This window comes from Simochromis diagramma, unplaced genomic scaffold (genome assembly GCF_900408965.1).
Source record: "Simochromis diagramma unplaced genomic scaffold, fSimDia1.1 OVJJ01000553.1, whole genome shotgun sequence".
In the NCBI taxonomy this organism is placed as follows: Eukaryota; Metazoa; Chordata; class Actinopteri; order Cichliformes; family Cichlidae; genus Simochromis; species Simochromis diagramma.
Window position 1 is genome coordinate 2,768,217 of NW_024387095.1, and position 21,257 is coordinate 2,789,473.

At 39.8% G+C, this 21,257-nt stretch overlaps 1 long non-coding RNA gene across 1 annotated transcript; it reads left to right on the forward strand.

The window, feature by feature from the left end:
* The first annotated feature begins 236 nt into the window (after nt 1-236).
* Nucleotides 237-18,144, forward strand: LOC120742820. Its single transcript, XR_005697970.1, has 3 exons — nt 237-247; nt 14,216-14,222; nt 18,031-18,144. It is a non-coding gene; the product is annotated as an uncharacterized LOC120742820 (long non-coding RNA).
* Nucleotides 18,145-21,257: the final 3,113 nt, after the last annotated feature.

Consider the following 21,257-nt stretch of genomic DNA (forward strand, 5'->3'; position numbering starts at 1 on the left):
TTGCTGTTGTTTATACCTAACAACTGGTTGATGGAAACATTTAAATGGAACCTTGTACCATATTTTTTAGTGGAATTCCCATGGTGAGATTGTCAAATTTCCCTTGTTTACCTTGGTTAATGCTCCTAAGCCCTGTGTCACCAGTGTCTTATTTTTCATTCCATCAAATTGTTTTCAATAGGTGACAGGTAAGTACTGTAACAAGATCCGTTTAGTATCCAGACTTTATTTACTTAAGACATGTGCTGTTGTAATCCTTTAACAATACAGAGTGGAAGGACAGGAGTTCAAACCACCAACGTTCAATGGACCACCTGCTTTAACATCTGTGCCTGCACAAAAAGTAAACGCTAAATGGACTAGTTCTTATACAATGCTTCTCTAGTCGATCTTTCAAAACTGCTTTACGCAACTTGTCTCATTCCCGCAAGCGCTACATCTGTGCTGTCAGCTTAACATTTACACACAGCGATGAACACTAAGAGAAACTCAGAGTTCAGTACCTTGTACAAGGTGCTTTGGCGTGAACACTGGAGCAGCCAGGGATTGTACTTTCTGATTACCTGAGGACCTGGGCTGCCGCCTGAGCCACAGTCACCCAAACAAAAAGCAAAAGCAGGCAGTCAAATATGAATCAGTCATGAATCAAAATCATTTTTCATTGGACTCAACAGTAAGATCACAGATGCTGGGCTTTAAACTACAGTATAAGCTGACAGACTACTCCTATAGTCTGGTTTTCTCACTAATCGATTGCAAATAAGGATCCTAATTAATAGGAATTCAGCAATTCCATTGTCAATATCTCTGGGCTCTCATTGGCTCCGCTTTGAGAGTCACCACCATCACTAAGCAGCATATCAAAGACATTACATTCATGCTAATTAACTACATGCCGTGTAATCAAACGTGCACGCTGAAGGTATTCCCCCTCTTATTGTTGGGGTTAGTACTCAAAAAAGTACTATATTACACTTTTATTAAAAACAAAGCAGTATGTTACTTAATTACTTCCAGGAGAAAGTCATTTGTTACTCTACTCATTACATTACTTCCATGTTTCTCCACAAAATGACCAAAAACACATTGTCTCAAAAATGTAAACCTATTTTCCGTCCAACGCACCACCACAAATCCCTACCCTAATGAGGACATACATACGGTATGATTTTTCTCTTAATATTTAGGTATAGACATAAAGCCGACCGCACAAAGAGACATTAAAGCGATCACCACAGTGTTTCTACTTTAGAAACGGCAACAGGCAGGCCTGCAGCCTGTCTGCTCATCACTGCTTTTGTTCTATGTTGAAGTTCAGAGTCTGGAGACTCGGCCGGGGTCACTATTCGCTCGGCCTTAACATCACAGCCCTGACAGTGAGTGGCACCTATCTCTTTCTGAGAGATGAAGGTGGAAAATAAGCAGATGAAAGTTTTGCCAACAAACAAAACTGTCATCTTTTATGTAGAAAATATGCAGTTGGATGTTGGCTGTGTAATCAAACAAGGATCACGTAGCCAAATAACCAAACAGATCAAACACAGTGACATGTAATCACATTCTACAAAGTTTGTGGTTGCTGCCTCAAAGAAAAAAAAGCTGCCGCTAATGTTAACTAACATTGCAGTTATAACTTAATCCAAACTAATATGATATTAAGTCTGTCGAAACTGCCACAAACTTAATAGAGGAAACTCCCAGACTTAAGAGGGTTCAAAAATGAAAGCCAATGGCATAATTTCTACTAGATCAGTCAGTAACCAAACAAGCCAACTTTTTAAGTGCATTGGCACTTTTGTGGATTTGTGGATGCAGTGACAAATTGAGTTCACTTACATTCATTTCCAAAAGTGTTTCCATGAACCCATACAGTGATTGCCATTTTATTTTAACATAGGGCCACTTCAGGATTTCACTTCATTAACATAAGACTGGATTTTGGCTTTGTCCTGTAAAAATAAGGAATTCTCTTTATTTTCTTGATACTGTGTTTTTGTGTTGTTAAAGGTTATTTTTGAATTGCTTTTAAATTGCATTCCAATGTAATACATTCCACATAGTTAGTGGCTGTGTAAGTGTGGTTAATGCTGCAAAAACTGTATTTTCAGTATTTTCAGTGTTTCACTGTTATATACAGCATTAGCAAGTTATGTAAAACGGGCATCATTCTCAGAAATGATTAGACAGCTTTTAAAAAGCTGTACAGTTTCTCCACTTCAGCATTTTAATGGTTGTCTTTTTTGGCTTAATTAAAGGGTTTCAGTTGTTCAATTTTGCATTACTGCCTTCTGTTTTATTTACTTTTAACATAGCCTGCAAACTTTTTGGAAACTGTGCTGTGTATTGTTTTTTTTAGCCCTAATGTGATCTCTTCAGAAGTGAAATGCATTCCTGTAATTTGTGAAGCCTTTGCCAATTTGGTTGGAAAAGAGCATTTCTTACACACATTAATCCATTTAAAACTCAGTTGCAATTTACTTGTGGTTGTCAGTGCAATTTGGTGCACTGCAACATGATTTAAGAGCTTCAAATGCTTTTGAGTGATAGAAGAGATGATGCAATGTTCTTGTTTTTCTGCTTGGTGTCAGCCAGTGGCATCCTAACAAAGCACATTTTGGAATCCTTCGCTCCATCAGTGCTCGCCACTCTGATGGAATGCGAATGCCAAAAAGGATAAGGTCATTCTTGACAAATTGTCTCACTCCATCAACATAAGAAAACCACTTTCGTGCATACAGCTGTGCACATGAAGAGCTCCCTAATCTCCCTCTTTTAACCATGGGAAGTGTATTCTGGGTGTCTGCCCTCCCCCTTCATCGGATAAAGAGATGAAATTTACCAGAGAAAGGTGTGTGTTCCAGACAGTGCCGAGTCAGGATATCATCCTGTTACAGGAACAAGCACAATAACTTTATGCTGACAAAAGTTATATAGACGTATATATAACTTATAACTTATAACTTATATATATATAAGTTAAGTTATATATACTTCTACTAATAAAACCCCTCACAAGGTCAGAAAAAGCTCACTCTAACTATCTCCACAACTGCTCTAACCAATGCCACAGCTCAGGCCCTTATGAAATGCTTTTCTCTTTGAGGCTCAAGTCATTATGGCATTGTCAGCTTAATAAGTATTATGCCCTGTCAAAGTGACAGCACAATGAAGTGATGGGGAATTTGCCCTTACATTTTGGACTGGAGTGGTTTTCGGTTTTGTTAGCCTGTGCTTTTTCTAATCTACACAAGACACTTGTGGTAGTGAAAAAGGGAAACAGCATTAAATTCCCCGAGAAAACAACAAATGTCAGACTGCACTCGGAAAACGTTTCAAAGGAATTCAGCAGGACAGGCTTGTTGAAAGCAGCCTAGAGCCTGTGCGAAAAGCAATGTAGTCAGTGGCTAAATACAATGAAATAACCTTTGCTGTTGCTCTAGTGGTCTGTCGACCTTGGGAAGCATGTGCTGCCAATCTGTGTTGAAGTTAGTGGGGTCATTGTCTTTCCCTGGGTTATGCCACAACTGCTTTCTTAGCTGTCAGAGAAGATCGAGGTTCCATGTCACTTTAGGTCATTATGAATCATACATTAAGATACAATGAGCCTGGCAATCATGTCAGTTTTCTCATTAAAATGCACTTGTCCCCCGTTTCAAAACATTACCATGATGGCTACTTATATATAGGGTTTATATCTGCATTTAATTATGACTTTTTTTTCTAAACATACTAAAAACCTTTGTGGTAAAACATGTATATACACATTACTGAAGAAATGCATGATATTTAAACCAGGAAATCACAAAGTGTAAAATTTACTAACATTTGAAAATGAAGAATTATATAATATTTTGTACTAGATCTCAGTAATCCATTTTTATAGTAGTATTCGATTAACTCAAGAGAAGCAAAGATGCTTCATTCTTCAGAGCTATGCTCCATCCTCTGATTTTGTGTGAAGGAAACACACCGTAACAGGATAACTTTGGGCTTTGAAAATAACTTGAAGATCAAAAAAGACAAAGGTCTGGCCCTCAAAAGAACCCTTAACTATATAAACTGTATAAAGACAGGGCCTAAAAAATGAAGTCAATTAGAAGTGCTAAAATTCTCCTGTATTATCTCTAATGACCAGCAGGGGGTAACTTGGTGTGTTGCCTTAATGGTTCGAGCAGGGCATTTTTTGACTTCTATAAATAAATGACTTCAAACTTGATTTAATACTTCAGTAAACATTCCTAATGAATCCATGTTGAATCATTTCAACTTTTATTTAATGCAATATGATGTGTAAATCATAGTCCATTCATCTATACCCTCATTCATTTTCAAAAGCTTGTCAGGGTCCAAGTCCCAGGGCAGCAGTCTAAGCAGAGATCCCCAAACCTCTTTCTCATAAAAGGCATTTCTTCAGGCGTTTCCAAGCCACCCGAAATAAATATTACTCCTCCCTCTCCTGGATTCACACTAGAGGGTCCTCCCTCTAACCTGAAACACCTCACCTAAGAGACAACCACCTCAACTGGCTCCATTTGTTGCGGAGGGGCATTTTCTGTGTTCTGACCAAGGGCCTTAACCTAGTATATGTAAGAGTGAGCCCAGATCCCCTTCCACAGTTCATGGCCCAAAGGTGAGACTAGAAACACACACCGACCAGTGAAGCAACACCTTCATGCTCAGCTTTGGCTTCACCACAACAGACTCTCAATCTCCAAGACATGTCATTTATTATATAAATTTGAAAACGAGGCACAGTATCCCAAATGGCACATTTTTAAAGTCCATTTTTAAAGTTTCTCCACACGTTGTGTCCCTGCGTGGTTCTATTGCTTCATGCAGCTACACAAACCAGCACAGTAATGGCTTTTGAAGGAGTGAGAAAGGACATTGTTCCTGCTACTACCCTCTGCTGTTTTTCTCGGGACTAATAAATCCCCTGGCAGGGGTTGTTTATAATGTCCCTCTGATGTAACTTTAATAATGGGGCAATTTTACAGTGCATATGTTCTCCATCTCTCAGCTCATCTGTTCTGCAGTCCTCCTTTGTGCTAATTTGCCAGACCTAAATGTAATGGATGAGTTATTGACGTAAATCAAGCAGCATTATTGTTACGTTGTTGCAATTACACCGTGGAAGATGCATAAGGATCTATAAGATAAATTTAGTACTTCATTACACAAAGATGCCATCATCAAACCAGTGGCTTTTTTTTTTTCTTTTTTGTTTGGGCATGCTTCTTAAATACAAAAGACCCAAAAAGGAGAAGGACAACTCCCTTAAGCAACAATGGTGGCTTCTCTGCACAATGGCCATTTATTGTCGTGTCATTGGCGAGGAAATCGATGCTAACAATGTGACCCCTTGGAGTCCTATCCTTATGCAGTGATTGAGCTGTTGCAGTGACAGCCATTGAAAATGATGATCAGAACAAACTTTAAAGTCCTTCTAGAAATAGCTTTGGGTCAGCTTGCCTCCAACAGAAAGCCTTCTTGCAGAGCAGACAAAAAAAAGGGACACATTTCAGTATCTCCATCCATATGGATGGAGATACTGAAATGTGTCCCTTTTTTTTGTCATAGCATAGCATAGAATCATATCCAGCTGATCCAGCTCTGTTTTCCTTGAGTTATTTCAGCGACCCGTCTCAGTGTCTGATATGATAATCTATTCTTTAATCCTGATGTAAATCACTGTCAGCCATTCTGAGTGTCAAAAGAGATGCTCCGGAATATCCCAGCAGAGACAACTGAAACATATACAATCTGTCAGGTCAACTAAAAGCAAATGAAGGGCATTTATCACAGAGGACAAAAGGACACCGGGCCATTTACACACTGCCATGCAATCACAGCCAACGCTGGAAAGTCTGCTGGTTTATCTGCAAGGTCAACCCTCCTTGAGCTGACACTGGTCATTTTGTTGTTGCTGTAAGGCTGTGATAGGTGGTAAACTTAGATCCTCCACAAATCTAACTATAACGTCGTAACCAAGACCTCTCTTTGTTGTGTGTGAGTGAGAGTTTTGGCCAGAAAGAATTCTTCTGTTGCTCTACAGGATGCTTTTATAATTTCAACCCTCTGACAATGTGACAGATTTATTAAAATGGCGCTGCTGGATTTTATGGCATCCATTATCAAAGCTAATCCAATGATGTTCCTGCCTGAAATTTTGAATATTTTATAGCCAGTCACTGAATGACAGATCCTCGTGGTATCGATAGCCAGCACAACTGCACTGCATCTAAGTCCATTTTCCGTTTGATTTATGTTTATTTTCTGCCTCTAAACGCAGCAGACACGGTGTTAGTGAGATATTCAAGGGCATCTGATTGTCATTACAGCAGCACCAAACTCTTAATCATAGCACAACACCTAATGGCTTATTACAGGAGCGTATGCTAAATTAAACATTACTGCATCAATAAATGTTGCATGACATTAACCTGGCAGTGCTTCATAAATATTGTGCATTTCTCTCCACCATCTATCCCTTTTCACCCCAACTTCCTCTGTTACCTTTCTTCTTACATGCACAATAGCATCCAATAATAACACAGCTCATGTTTTCATGCCGTTTTCTCCTAATCCACTGGAATTAAACAAATGAGCATTAAATAATTTTCAATTCCCCAAATTATCTTTCAAGTATTTTAATTAGCAAGCACTTTGCAGCATTGCACACCTTCGGCAGATGGGTGCTTGTGTCAGCCAATTTAAGCAAATAGCAATTAGACATTACACATTAGCATTTCTATTTTCATCATCCAAAACCCTTCATTTCTCCACTCAAACCCATCTCACTTACTGGGTTTTTGCACATTTATTCCACAGAGGATGTTACTTACAGGTGGTGAAGTGCTTACTGAGGATGTGGAGCCAATTTCTAAGCTGTGGCTCTCCTTGAAAGGTTAGAAAATCTAAAGGGGGTATTCCCTGAACAGATTTAATGGTACCGTAGGTCAAAATCTAAAATGACACCGTTTGAACAACAGAAAAATATTATTACATAATGGCAGTTCAACCTACGACAACAATCAGTGTCAATTAGAGCATAACATAAAATAACATTTACCCAATGGACTTAACTATGTAAAATACCTCAGGGATTACAGTCAGCACTAATTGGATTTCTACACGCAAAGCCATTATTTTATTATCATTGTGGGAGTATGACAAGCATTCTTTTTGAAGCACTGGTGACTAACCCTGCATTCATGTGCTCTTCGTATGGTTCCTGACTCAGTTCAACTTGTGTTCATGTGCTTGTGCTGTATTCTGTTGGTCTCTGTGTTTAAATGTATCAATAGCTTTCAGAATGTATGCGCTTTACCTGACCTGTTATCAGAATCACTGCTTCTAAATAACTTTCCAAGGCCCCATAACAGGTCTTTCACTTTCTGGTCAGTATGTGGAAGTCATTAGTAGCTTTAAGTATTTGGGAACATATATTGATGACAAGTTTAATTTTAAGGTTAATGTTGACTAATCAGAGATTGTTTCTTATGAGGATGTTAAAAGGCTTTTGAGCTGGTCACAATGTTTTGGAAAGAGTTTATGTCGGCTTGATTGAAAGCATCCTTATGTTCAATATTTCAGTCTGGTATGGTAACCTAACTGTGGCAATTACGAACAAATTGAAAAGGATTGTCAGAACCACTGGACAAATTATTGGATGAGCTGTATCATCAGGCTGTTTTGAAGGAAGACCAGTCTATTGTTGCTGACCGTGAGCACCCTCTTTATTCTGAATTTGAATTAATGCTCTCAGGACGACATTATAAGACCATTATAGACCATTATAAGGCCAAACCAGACTGTATTTCCTCAGGAGGCTGAGGTCTTTTAACAACTGCAGGAAGCTCCTGAGGATGTTTTACCAGTCAGTGGTTTATGGAGTACTGTTCTATGCTGTGGTGTACTGGGGGAGCAGCACAGCAAAGAAGGACTCATCCAGGCTGGAAAAACTGATCAGGAAGACTGGCTCTGTGGTCGGCATGAAGCTGGACACTCTGGTGACAGTGGCAGAGAAAAGGACATTAAAGAAACTGCTGGACATTGTGGACAATGCTGGGCATCCTCTGCACATGGCCATAAACAACCAGAGGAGTCTGTTCAGTGACAGGTTGCTTCTCCCAAAGTAAAGAACTTAAAAACGTCTTTGTCCCACACACCATCAAACTGTCTAACTTCTCTCTGGATGGGAGAGGGAGGGGAAACAGGAGGACAAAGGAGGGGGGAACAACTAAGCTGTAGTGCCTTTTCACTGTGCAATACTTTAATTGTTAATATCCAACGGTGCAATAGACTCACAATACTTGAAATGTGCAATGCCCTTGTATTCTTATTCCTATTTATTCTATTTATCCCTTTTGTATACTCTGTATTTATATATGTCTCTGTATTTATATATATGTATATATGGTATATTTCTGCTCACATTTTGTAACTTCTGTCGGTGCTGTGCTATTGGAAACCGAATTTCCTGGAGGAACCCACCCAAGGGATTAATAAAGTTTCATCTAAGACGTCTCTAGCTAGAAGGTGTGGAAGGGATCATTTGTGCTAAGAGCAATTGGTATACTGAATAAGAGATGATGTGATGTGTTTTTATTGTTGTTGTATTTAAGTTTTGTATGTGTGTATGTATGAATGTGTGTTGATGATTTGTTTATGGCTTGGTGAACCACAGACAATTTTCCATTGATGTGAATAATAAAGTTATTCTATCCTATTCTATTATATTTGTTTTAAAAAATAAGAATGCACACTACATGAATTCATACCATCAATCAAAATCTTCAAACAAACCAAATATTTACATTCATCTGACATGGTTTTGTGGATCAAGTCAAATTGTTAGCTGCTAGCTAGCTCAGTTAGCAAAGATCCTACATTCAATCTCATGTGCTTGTCATTGTCGTGGCAGCAGTGGAGCCTGTCCCAGTGACCACAGGGCAAGCGGCATGGTAGACTCTAGAAAAATCACCAGTCTGTCATGGGGTAACACAAATCAAATCAAATCCCTTGTATTGTCACATCACATGTGCAGGTACACTGGTACAGTACATGTGAGTGAAATTCTTGTGTGCGAGCTTCACAAGCAACAGAGTTGTGCAAAAATACAATAACATAAGAACAAGCAAAATATAAGGATGGCGAAATCTGAGAATTATATGAATAAATATATGTACAATATAAGAGTGTATGCATGTTACTGAATGTGCATACTAAATAAATATGTATATCTACGTGTGTGTATATATATGTATGTGTGTGTGTGTGTGTGTGTGTGTGTGTATACATATTTTACAAATTAAATAGAGTAAACAATAAAATAAAATATATAAATATATATATATATATATATATATTAGGGGTGCAACGATACACAAAATTCACGGTTCAGTTCGGTTCGATACTTTTGTGTCGCGGTTCAATATTTTTTCGATACATAAAATGTTCATGCTTTTTTCATTTGTCATTTATTAAAATTATAAATATACATTTTAACTCAAAAGTACAGTTTTTAAATTTAATGTTGCTGAAACAAAAGGGATAAAATAATAAATCTATCTGATCGAGAAATCACTCATCTTTGGAAAAGAGAGTTTATTACAGAGAAATGTCTCTTTCCAAAATAAAAGCTATACTATACGCTTCTTCTGGGCTATATTCTCAGCAGCATTTTAAACATAACAGGTCCCCATAAGGAGAATCATGTGCTAACGGCTGTCTAAATGACTCGGGTAAAGTTTGTAGCATGCGTGCTTGTTGTTTTTGTCTGCTTCCACTTGTCTTTGCACTAGGATGATGTCGGAGTAAATATGCAGTCATATTCGTTGTGTTCCCACTAGTGCTGTCAGCGCAAATCTCGTTGAAATTACGTTAACGCCACAACACGGCAAATCTCCGTTAACGAGCTACCGCCGATCGCCCCGTGCGTGGGGCTGGACGGCCAACACGTTAACGAGCAAACTGCGCTAACGCACTAGTTCCCACCAATGTAATTGAGCATTGCATGACACATCCGACATACTGTTTTACTTTTGTCCATGACGCGCTTACCTTCAAGGTCATACTTCACATGAAGACCAAAATTGTTCCAAACACCAGATCTGAATTAGGGTGGGGGAGGTTCAATTTGCCATGTTGCAACAAGAGCTTAACTTCTGTCTCGCTAGCTTACCCTGCGCTCAGTGAATCTGCGTTCGACTACTCCGCCTAGGTTGCACTGTCGAGCGCAGATCCACTGAGCGCTCAACACAGACAGCATCGTCAGAAGGAAAGTTGATAAAATAAATTAAAAATTTTGTATTGTTCGATACATATGCGTACCGAACCGAAAGCACTGTATCGAACGGTTCAATATCGATATGAGTATTGTTGCACCCCTAATATATATATATATATATATAAAAACACAGATAGACAGACAACTATTCCCACCTATGGGCTATTTGGATTCACCAGTTAACCTAATGCTGGAATGTGGGAGGAAATCAGAGTGCCTGGAGAGAGCCCACTCAAACATGGGGAGAACATGCAAATCAAGCCAGATGGTGGAGCTGAACTCGGGACCTTCATAATGTGAGGCAACAGCACAAAACACATATAGAGACCGTATTGTTGTACATAATTCAAAACTTCATTAAATATTAATCAAAATCTTATGTTTATGTGGTTGATTGTCATTTATGTCATACACCTTGATAAAGAAAGTTAGTTGAGTGTTAGACTCACCAGCTAATTCACTAGCTGGGTCCACGTCCTCATTTGAGGTTTGACAGCGTTTTAGTGGTAAAGGTGAATGTCTTGGACATGAATTGAGCTGCGGTTTAGGGAAGGCCTCGAAGGGGACTGGCGGCGGCTCCCGGGCCTGGCAGATCCCCATTTACTAAATAGAAGTGAAGAAGTTAAAGAATTGCAAAGCGGAGTGAGGGTGGGGCACGTAAAAGAGAATGAACAGCTTGTAGAAGTGGGGGAACCTATATAGATGAGAACCAGAAGGAGCGTGTTTGGAGGCGTGGTCCCGCTCCTGAAATTCCGATACTTAATCTCTAATTACTAATGGCCGAGGATGTTTTTGTTCTCTAACTATTCACGAGTAAATTATAATGAATCACTAATCAAAATTTAAAGTTATTTAGAAAAAATTTTTGAAATGAGGAGTTTCAAGATCATAGAGGTTTATAGGTTATTATGTAGTATTTATCTTCAGAACACTGGAATTTAATGTTCTTCATTGTTCACTATACTTTTTTTATGCACTTCCCTGGAGACCTGACATTCCTTACCTGTCCACCAGACGGTTTCAATGTGCTCATTAGCCGATGATGTTCCTACTGCTCTCATTTCCTCATTATCTTCAGCGCACAGCTACCTTAGAATGACAATGTCAGCTGATCTTAGTATTATGTTACATGATGATCCAATCACATTCTCTCTGCTTCCCTGTCTGCTCCCTCACTGTCTGTTTCAACTTGCACACCTCATATGGAAATCAAGATTTTCAGTTTCAAGTTTTAAGCCTGGTCGAACAATACAAAACGCTTTTTTAATAGATGGCATTGTGTTGTGGGGAATTCCAGTTGTATATATACTACACATACCCATGCCATCTTATGAAGACAATCTAAAAGGAACTGCCTAGTTCACATGCCCCATTTTTCCTCTGCAAGAAAAGAAAACTGTCAAATACATGGGGTCACAGCAGCTGCTCAGGCATTCATCCAGTACCCTCAAGTCCTGTCACTACTTTAACTGACTTTTGTGCCCAGGCCAGAAACATTCAATGGTGTGGAGACAAGCAACTCACCACTGCTCATTATATGGAGATACTGTGTGGCGCATGGATGACAATGACAGTCCTCCACCCCCCCCATTGTCTGTGTATGCTCTGGTCATGACTTGGAATTAGGTGGCAGTGCTGTAGTGTGAGCTATAGCTCCACTACAGTCATAAGTGTCAGCACGCTGTCCACTAAGATTTGTTTCCAAGCCTTATTGACCAGTCAGCTTGGAAGTGACAAGCATTTTTTCACTTAATTGCTCCATCAAGCAAAGCATGTAAAGGCAAACTGACACATACAGGGTCACTTCTTAGAAATCATAAAATTGCAACAGTGAAAGGCTTGACAACCTGGTCCGAAAGGCTCAGAGGATTATGGAGTACTGAATTATAGTTTCACCGAGTTTTAGTTTCTACTCTGACATCTTGGGATGAAATGGCGCTTTTAATAAATGCAGTAAGCAAGTGAAAGTTACCTAACATACTAGCGATACAGTAAGCATGAAGAACAGCCGAGGCAGTGTCAGTGGCACTGAAATGCCCTTAATCACAGCAAAGAATATCCTGAAGTGTGCTGCTGGGTTCATGTGAGTTACTGAAAAAAAAGTCTAGTACAGATTTAAAGCAAGGGCTATCTAAGGAAAAAAAAAAGTTTTCATTACAACTGGTAGAGAATGAGTTTGTTTAAGTCAGAATATTAAAAGCATCATCAAGTCAGTAACATTTGATAATGCAACGCAGTTTGTGAAATGCTGGTCAAATTTAATTTACTCTTAAACATGCAGACAAATTTGTCTGTGGAGCATGAAAAAGTCCATTTTTGAGGTTGAGCTGGTTGGAGATGGCATAGATCATTCTGCTCCATAGGTTTTACACTTTCTTTCATCGAGCTTCAGATGGATTTTTATTTACTCTTTGGTTGCAGTTAGGCACCAGAACTACTCAGGTATATTACTGCAAAAAACAGGCACCAAAAACACTTGATTTGCTTTATACATGGGCAGGCACGAAACACATTTTGTATTATTTTCTAGATTAATTGCACAGACATGCTGTCTATAATGAAAGTTGTGGCCATCTATGCAAAAAAACACAATATTTCACTTGGCTACTTTTACTATTCAGTACGCTTGCCACTAACAGAACTGCTTTGGAGTATTTTTCTCATGTCAAAAAAAAAAAGAAACTATGTATTTAGGCCCCAGTCACACAGATATGTTGCTGAATGTTTGCTAAGGGACTGCAGAGAATGACTTAATTCGCAGCAACCGTTAACAACCTCTAGAAACAATTCACGATCTGTTCAAGAAATACACATTTTTTCCCTTGTGTTTCGTGATCAGATGGCCAACAAAGCAATCGCTACACCTTACCTTCTTTGCAACCGTTTCAACCTAAAGATCCAGCAACCACTCGACAACCAGTTACGGAACTTCCATTGTCGTTGGGGACACCCTGTTAGAGAATACTGGGTTGCTAGCTGTTTTCTAGGCCTGTGTGACTAATATAACAGAATATCTGTGTAGGTTCTCAGTCACCCAGGTCATGGTACTCTAAGGAGCTCAGAAAGAAAGTGACTAGGTGATGTTTCACCTCTCATCAAGTTCAGTTCTATAACCAAATAATGGGGAGCTCCAGGTATTGTTTTTCACACCTTGGCTGATGTGATGGGTCAAATGATAAATAGTGGGTCAAAGAACCTCCTTAGGGGAAAACACCCGCTAGCATTTAAATACCTGGGACTCTCCACCATTTGGGTTTACAACTGAAGTTAATAAACTGAAGCCTCTTGGATGAGAGGGGAAAGGTCTTCAAGAAATTAAAGATGTGCAGTCACTTCTTTCCAAGCTCCTTGTATGTAATGACATAGAATTATATATGTCTAAATATATAATTATATATGATTATATGTATTATTGACATTGTAACATTTATAGCAAAATTAAGTGCAACTTCAACAGTGCAGTCATACAAATGTTATAAAATTATGTAAGAGGCAAAAACAGACAAAAACAACCTTGCTCCATTCTGCCAAAATGCACAGAACACATTCAAGTGGACATTGCAGCATTTAAAGCTTGTATAGCTCTGTGATAAAACCTGTTTTGGTTTTCTTTTTTTGGTTTTTTTTTTTGCTCTGATTGTCTTTGTTTTAATTGTTCTGTGCCATATCTCCCTGATGGTAACAGTTCAAACAGTAGATGACGAGGGTGAGATGAATTATGATATTATTAGGCAGATTTGTATCAACAGAAAATGTGTGTTATGTGCTTCATTTCAAGAGCATCACTAAGACATTCATGGTAATGTTTTCAGATTTAAAAAAAACACAGCCCTGTGTTTTTGATCCGTAGTTATTGTGTAACTGTGTGTGTGAAATTAATATTGATGTACATCTGTGCATGTAGGAGAAACAGCTATTTGGTAGCTTCCGAGTATATCAGGCAGAAACAAATGCACGAAAACTTGAACATGTATTATTTGCGAACAGTTGCATACTCTAGCTTCATTTTGTGGTAAAAACTCTTGGTGTATGAGAGGAAAACTATACTGTAGGAGAACTAACCCTCCTTTAACAAAACTACTCTTGAAAAAACAAAACCTATTTGAGTACACTAAAAGCTTAACAGAGAAGGTCAAGGTGATGGAGGGAGCTGTGGCAGCAAAATGTAGTGGCATGCAATGTAACGAAACAGTAAAGGTGCCCTCACACTCGATTTCTTCAGGCAAAATTTACCTATGTGATATGAGCAAAAAGCAGGTGGGTCAGGAAAAGGTGTGGGTAATATTGTAAGCGCATCCCATGGGAGCCAACATGGCTAGGAGCAGGCTAACAACAGCAAGCTGTAAGTAACAACCCACATTTTCAGACACATTACAGTCATTAACCTCTTTCCAGTCGAGCGACACCCATTCTTCTGTGCTGCTCGTGTCGTTTTGCCATACAGGCACGCAGGAATTACATAAACAAGGACATAACGTGCCCTGCGTATTTCAAAATTCAATTTGTTTGTACTTTGTGGAGGGTGAAAAGGGAAGGAATTAGCTGAAAATGAGAAGTGTGACGTTACAGTGGCCATATTGTACACCTGCATGAATATAACTAACAGCTGACAGCAAAAGAGCCAGTGCACTAAAACACCAGAGCTTTACTTCAGTACTTTGCCTGACCCAGTACATTTCATGTGTTTTTAAAATGTTTTTGAAATACTGTAAAATTGCAAATGTTATAAGTGATTGTTTGCAAGAAATATAATAAATGCAGTTTTCCTGTTACAAGCTATGTGTTAATGCTGAATTAATTAGACTGTAGTTTGAATGTGTCCTCAACAGAAAGGTCCTCAACCTTCATGGTTGTAATGCGAAAAACACTTAATCAGTCATCTTTGTCAGGAGGTAATAAGTCACATTGTCTTTTTTTTTTTTTGTCATTAACCGATGTTCTAGATAAAACCGTATCAGCTAAATGTGTCATACTGTATAGCAAAGCTCTAATCTTCCCAGATCTTAATCTAATTTACTTGTGTTCAGAATACAGCTGTAAGGAAGTTAACGTTTGCCCGATATGTTCGATATGAAGATAACAGATGGCTTAATCAGCATAGCATGTTACTGCCATATCATGTTTTGCGCTGGCGTATCTGCCGTGGAACGTTGTTTGCGATGGTGAACGATAATGTAATATTAAAGATATAATCCCTACAGTGATTGACTGTACATAATATTATCTTTTGGATGTAAATACAACTCATTCTAGTATGCTGGGTTTAGTCAGGAGAGAGACTGTGAGTAAGGCCTTTGAGATGTATTTGATCAGTGCATATTTTGTTATACAATTTTGTTTTGTTTTTTTGTCTCATTTCATCAGGTTAAACATATATCTCTGATACGTATAGCTCTGTGTAGGACATAAATGACAAACCACCTTATCTCTGTCAATATTCATTCATGTCAATGTTTGAATGTAGGCGAGAACTCGTGCTGCATTTCTCCTAACAGTCTACGTCATCGTGCATATGTACTCATTGGAGAACATGCAGCCCTTCCTGTGAGAGCGTAAAGCCTAAAGAGCAGGTTTTTTTGGCCCCTCACTGTTAACAGCATCTTTGTGAGGAGAATGTCTCAACTATTTTAACCTTTACCGCAGGCCTTTGACACACTTGAAAAAAGAACAATTCTATAGTAGGTAAAGATAGGTTTTACTTTGCATCTCATTACAAATTCTGATGAATAAAAGGTTAAATAGACAATTAGATATGCTGATGTAATACAAAGGGAATCCTTCCGAAAGAAATCTAAGATGTACTGAGTCTTCATCAAGTATACTGCTACGTGCTTGAAAAAAAATCCCCCAAAAAAATGCAATTTCGAGTGCCCTTCCCTACAGTTCACTTCGAATTCAAAGTCTTACTTTTATAGTCAGTGGCAGAAAATAGTCTTATTAACATCCCATGTGGGATTGGCAGTTCTCCGTGTGGTTTGAAAGCCGTGTGGTGTCTCTCCTTCCACATTAAAAATAGGAACCAGAGATTCAGTGTTTGCATAATTGCTTGTAAGTGGAGTTACTAGACTGTTATTTTCAAGCAGACACTGGCTATATTGCTTTGCCCTCTGTCTGCTTTCAGGTCAGTGCAGTAACATGGGAGCCAGCAACGCCAAGGAGAAGACTTTTAAGACCCCGCCTGTGCTGAGTTGAGTTGACTTCACACAGAGAGGCATCCAGAGGCATAAGGTTGACTGGCGTTGTTTGTTTTGCATGGGCTTTGACTGAGACCCTGGTGTGTTGTGCCAGCCAGCTGTGCAGGCACAACCACTGCCTCATTAAAATATGCAATCATAAGCCATATCTCTGTGCCCCCGAGTCCTCATTTGATTGTAGCCTTTTAATGAGGAACAAGCCAAAACGACTTATACCCATTGCGTCCTTGCCGCTAACCTTTATGCAGAATAGACGAACTTCTGACATACAGTGTGACAAGGAATCACAAAGAGGCGAGGCATTCATTGAGGGTTAGTCCCTCATGAGGAATCTTAAAACACCAAAGGGGTTAGGTCTTACTCTGGCAGAAGGTGTAGCAGGTGGAGACGGTGTAGTTTTTGACCACTCAGCACCCCTGTCGTCTTTCCTTCATTCCTCTGAACCATTCTCTGGCTTTTCCCCCTCTCCATGTCCTCACCTATTCTCCCTGAAACATGGCTATAAAAATCTCAGTTGGGATACATTAAAGTTCCTCAGATATGCTCCAGCACAGCACACATTGAGTGACAAGGACAGATTGCCACCTATTGGTAATAACTGGTCATTGGTGGCAAAACAGCAAATGTAAAGGTGACATCATTCCCACTGAATCTTATCATTTCAAGCCATCTGTAAAGCTGTGTACATGTGCATGGATTAAGCTAAAAGCACATTTGTTTTAGGCTATTTGCTGCTGCCGTTTCTCCTACTAATTAGGGACCTATCTCAGCTGAGACTTCACAAAATACAAATTAGCATAACAAATCATTTCCCTCCAAATTGATCTTTTTATTTGCACGCAGACAGGCACCACTGCTCACAACTTGCTCAAATGTCATTATATTTCTATATTAAGATTCTCCTCCATTGTAACAGCTCTCCCTTCTCTTCTTACTCTTTCAGAAAGTATAGAAATTAAAAACTTAACGGCTTTCCATTTAGCCAGCCTATTTCTCATGGGGCCCTCGAACTAATCTGAAGCCTGGGTGGATTTTTCTATACCCTAGAGAAGTGTGCCATTGGGCTCTCATTTGAATAATATTATAGTGGATAAAGAAGAGCCATTATGAGCAAAGAGAGCTTTAATAGCAAACCACAATCAAATCACAACATTGCAGAAGACCGCAGTCGGCACTGTGGTGCAAGGACTCGTTTAGCAGGCCTTAAAACTTGACTCTGCTTGAACTTGCCCACCATAACCTAAAGCCTAAGCCTAAACTAAGCTCTATATGCAGGATCTTTGTTGTGCTATTTTGCCAATTCAGCTAGTGAGCTCAAAACATATTGTCATATAGGTCACGTAATTCCAGTTACACTCTTAATCTTGTTGCACTCAATCATTTGCTACAAGTAGTTGCACTGACCACAATGAAACATTTCTGGGAGAAGAGATTTTACAGTTCATCCAGAAAGTATCCAGAGCATTTTTGGCAATTACAGCCTTTATAATTACATACATACAGTATTTTTAGTATGATGCTATAAACTGGGCAATTTGTTTTGAGTATATACTCCAGGAGCTGCGTTTGCAAAGACCACACTAGTCGACCGCCTCAACAAGCACAGCATCCAGTTCTCTGTCATCTAAAGTTTGTTCTCTCCCTGCTGTCGTTCTCCAGGCATTTTTTGTGTCTTATGCACAAAAAAATGAGTGGAGTTTTTAACTAACTATAGCCAATTTGGTTAGCAAGCTCCATCCATAAGTTGCAGATCTGTTAATGAGTAATAAATAAGAAAGAAATAAAGGATGTCACATACCAAAAGTAAAATAAATGCACATGATTGGTTTCCTTGTTAGTCATATAATTAATTGAAAAATCTTTCAAAAAACTACCAGCACCATGCATACAGTCAAAGTGCAACTTACATTAGCAGAGGAGAGGCCTAATCAGACAAGGACAAGCTACAGGTGTCTGTCAATCAAAGAAGACAATCTTAAACCCACAAACTAAATGACTTAATCTATGTAATCCTTGTAGTCATATGAGCTTGTGCGGGGATTGCCTCTTTAAGAGCCATCCTCAACTTGTCAATACAAGAATTCTACGTGCAGTTTTTTTGTACTTGTGCTTTGGCTTTATTTTTCAGCTACAGAGGTTACTGCTTGCTCCAGAACAGTGGCTCTTGAGGGTGTTCCCATTATCCAGCAGTTAGCACCAAAATGATACCAAACAACTGGTACAGGTAACTGGCGAACGGGCAGCAGGGTCTTGAGTGCCCAGCATTCATGGATGCTTGTGGAGAACAAAGGATGGCTGTGTGGTCTGGTCCAATAAAAAAAAAAACTGCTGCAGCTCGAATTAGTGGAAAACCTTAATGCTGGTTGTGATGCAATGAGGATGTGACCATCAGAACTGGACCGTGGAGAAATAGAAGAAAGTGGCCTCGTTGAGTCATCTTTTCTTTACATCACTGACAGCCGTGTGCATGTACGGGAAAAAGGCAAGCTGGTGGAAGCAGTAGGATGTTCTAACCACTTCTAAAAACCAGAAACCTAAACTGGATTAAAAACATTGCGTTCAAAAGTCTTTGTTTCTGTTATTTGCGATACTTTATGCCTGTTTGCTGAGGTATTTCCTTATCTTAGCCCACATTAAGTCTGGGCATGTAGTTACTAGCTAATTAACCATCACATTATGTTTACTGCTTGGTTGGGCTGTGTGTCACACAGATGCAGGTTTCACGTGGGAGAAATTGAGTGCCGTTTAAAGTGATTTTATTTTCATGTTGTTTACAGTTTAACTTGTTAAATCCCTTTTTTATTAAAACTGTAAACCAATATTAGTGCCAATTTAATATTTAATATGACATTAGTGTGAATTATAATAGTTTTTCAGGGAGATTAATATTAATTAAATGTCTTTAAATTAGAAGTTAATGAAAACAACAATTGGATTGTCTTTGCCAGATTCATCTGTTACTAAAACAAATGAACACACATGCACACAAAAAACCCAGAATGCTTTGCTGTTTGAAAAAATACAAATGTAAAAGCTCTATGCACATCTCTAATGTACTAGCTGGAGTGTCCTTGACCAAGACACTAAATCAAAAAGCAGTGGATGCAGTGAATATGCATTTGCTGCCCTCTTATGAACATCGTCACATCTGATGTGAAGTGAAATTGCTGTAAAATGATCCCTGGAGTGCTGTCACACTTTTCATTTATATAGTGTGCAAAAAAGAGTGAGATGCTGAAAGCAAGATAGAAGAAGAGAGAGATAAAATGTTGAGGAAATGTGTGGCGGGTGCTCTAAACTCTTGTGCTATATGGCGCAATATACAGGCTAGTTTAATCAGAATCAGAATCAGAATCAGAAAGGGTTTTATTGCCAAATGTTGAGCAGGTTTACAACATTAGGAAATTGCTGCGGTGCTTCAGTGCAAACATACTGTCATAAACACTTAAATAGATATAAAAATAAAAATAAGAATAAGAATTAAAAGTGCTAAGTAGATAGATGTATACATGAGTGCAGGTGGTGATCAATGCCAAACATGGAATGATGCAGTGAACACAGCGTAGGGTCATGTGTTAGTGGTGGGAACAGTCATATGGTTATTGTTCATGAGTCCAACAGCAGAGGGGAAGAAACTGTTCTTATGGCGAGAGGTTCTGGTGCGAATGGACCGGAGCCTCCTGCCTGAGGGGAGCAGGTCAAACAGACTATGTCCAGGGTGAGAAGGGTCAGCTGAGATCCGAGCTGCACGCCCCAGTGTCCTGGAGGTGTACAGGTCCTGCAGAGATGGGAGTCTGCAGCCAATCACCTTCTCAGCGGAGCGCACAACATGCTGCAGTCTCTGTTTGTCCCTGATAGTGGCTCCAGCGTACCACACGGTGATGGAGGAGGTGAGGATGGACTCGATGATTGCAGGTGTAGAATTGCATCATCGTCCGTGTTGGCAGGTTGAATTTCTTCAGCTGCCTCAGGAAGTACATCCTCTGCTGGGCTTTCTTGATGACGGAGGTGATGGTGGGCTCCCACTTCAGGTCCTGGGTGATGGTGGTACCCAGGAAGCGGAATGAGTCCACAGAGGTGATGGGGGTGTCAGTCAGGATGATGGGGGGGAGTGGAGCTGTGTGCTTCCTGAAGTCCACAATAATCTCCACTGTCTTCTGGGCATTCAGCACCAGGTTGTTGTGGCTGCACCAGACACCAGACGTTCAACCTCCCTCCTGTAAGCAGACTCATCCCCGTCCGAGATGAGTCCAATAACGGTGGTGTCATCTGCAAACTTGATTAGCTTGACAGACTGGTAGGTGGAGGTGCAGCAGTTGGTGTACAGGGAGAAGAGCAGAGGAGAAAGAACACAGCCCTGAGGGGAGCCGGTGCTGATGGTCCGGGAGTCCGAGACATTCTTTCCCAGCCTCACATGCTGCTTCCTGTCCGTCAGGAAGTCAGTGATCCACCGGCAGATGGGATCAGGCACATTCATCTTGGAAAGCTTGCCTTGGAGATGGTCTGGAAGGATGGTGTTGAAGGCAGAGCTGAAGTCCACAAACAGGATCCTGGCATAGGTTCCTGGGGAGTCCAGATGCTGCAGGATGAAGTGTAGGGCCATGTTGATGGCGTCATCTACAGACCTGTTGGCTCTGTATGCAAACTGCAGGGCGTCCAGGAGGGGGGCCGTGAGGGTCTTGAGGTAGGAGAGAACCAGGCGCTCAAATGACTTCATGACCACAGATGTCAGAGCCACAGGTCTGTAGTCATTTAGTCCAGTGATCCTAGGT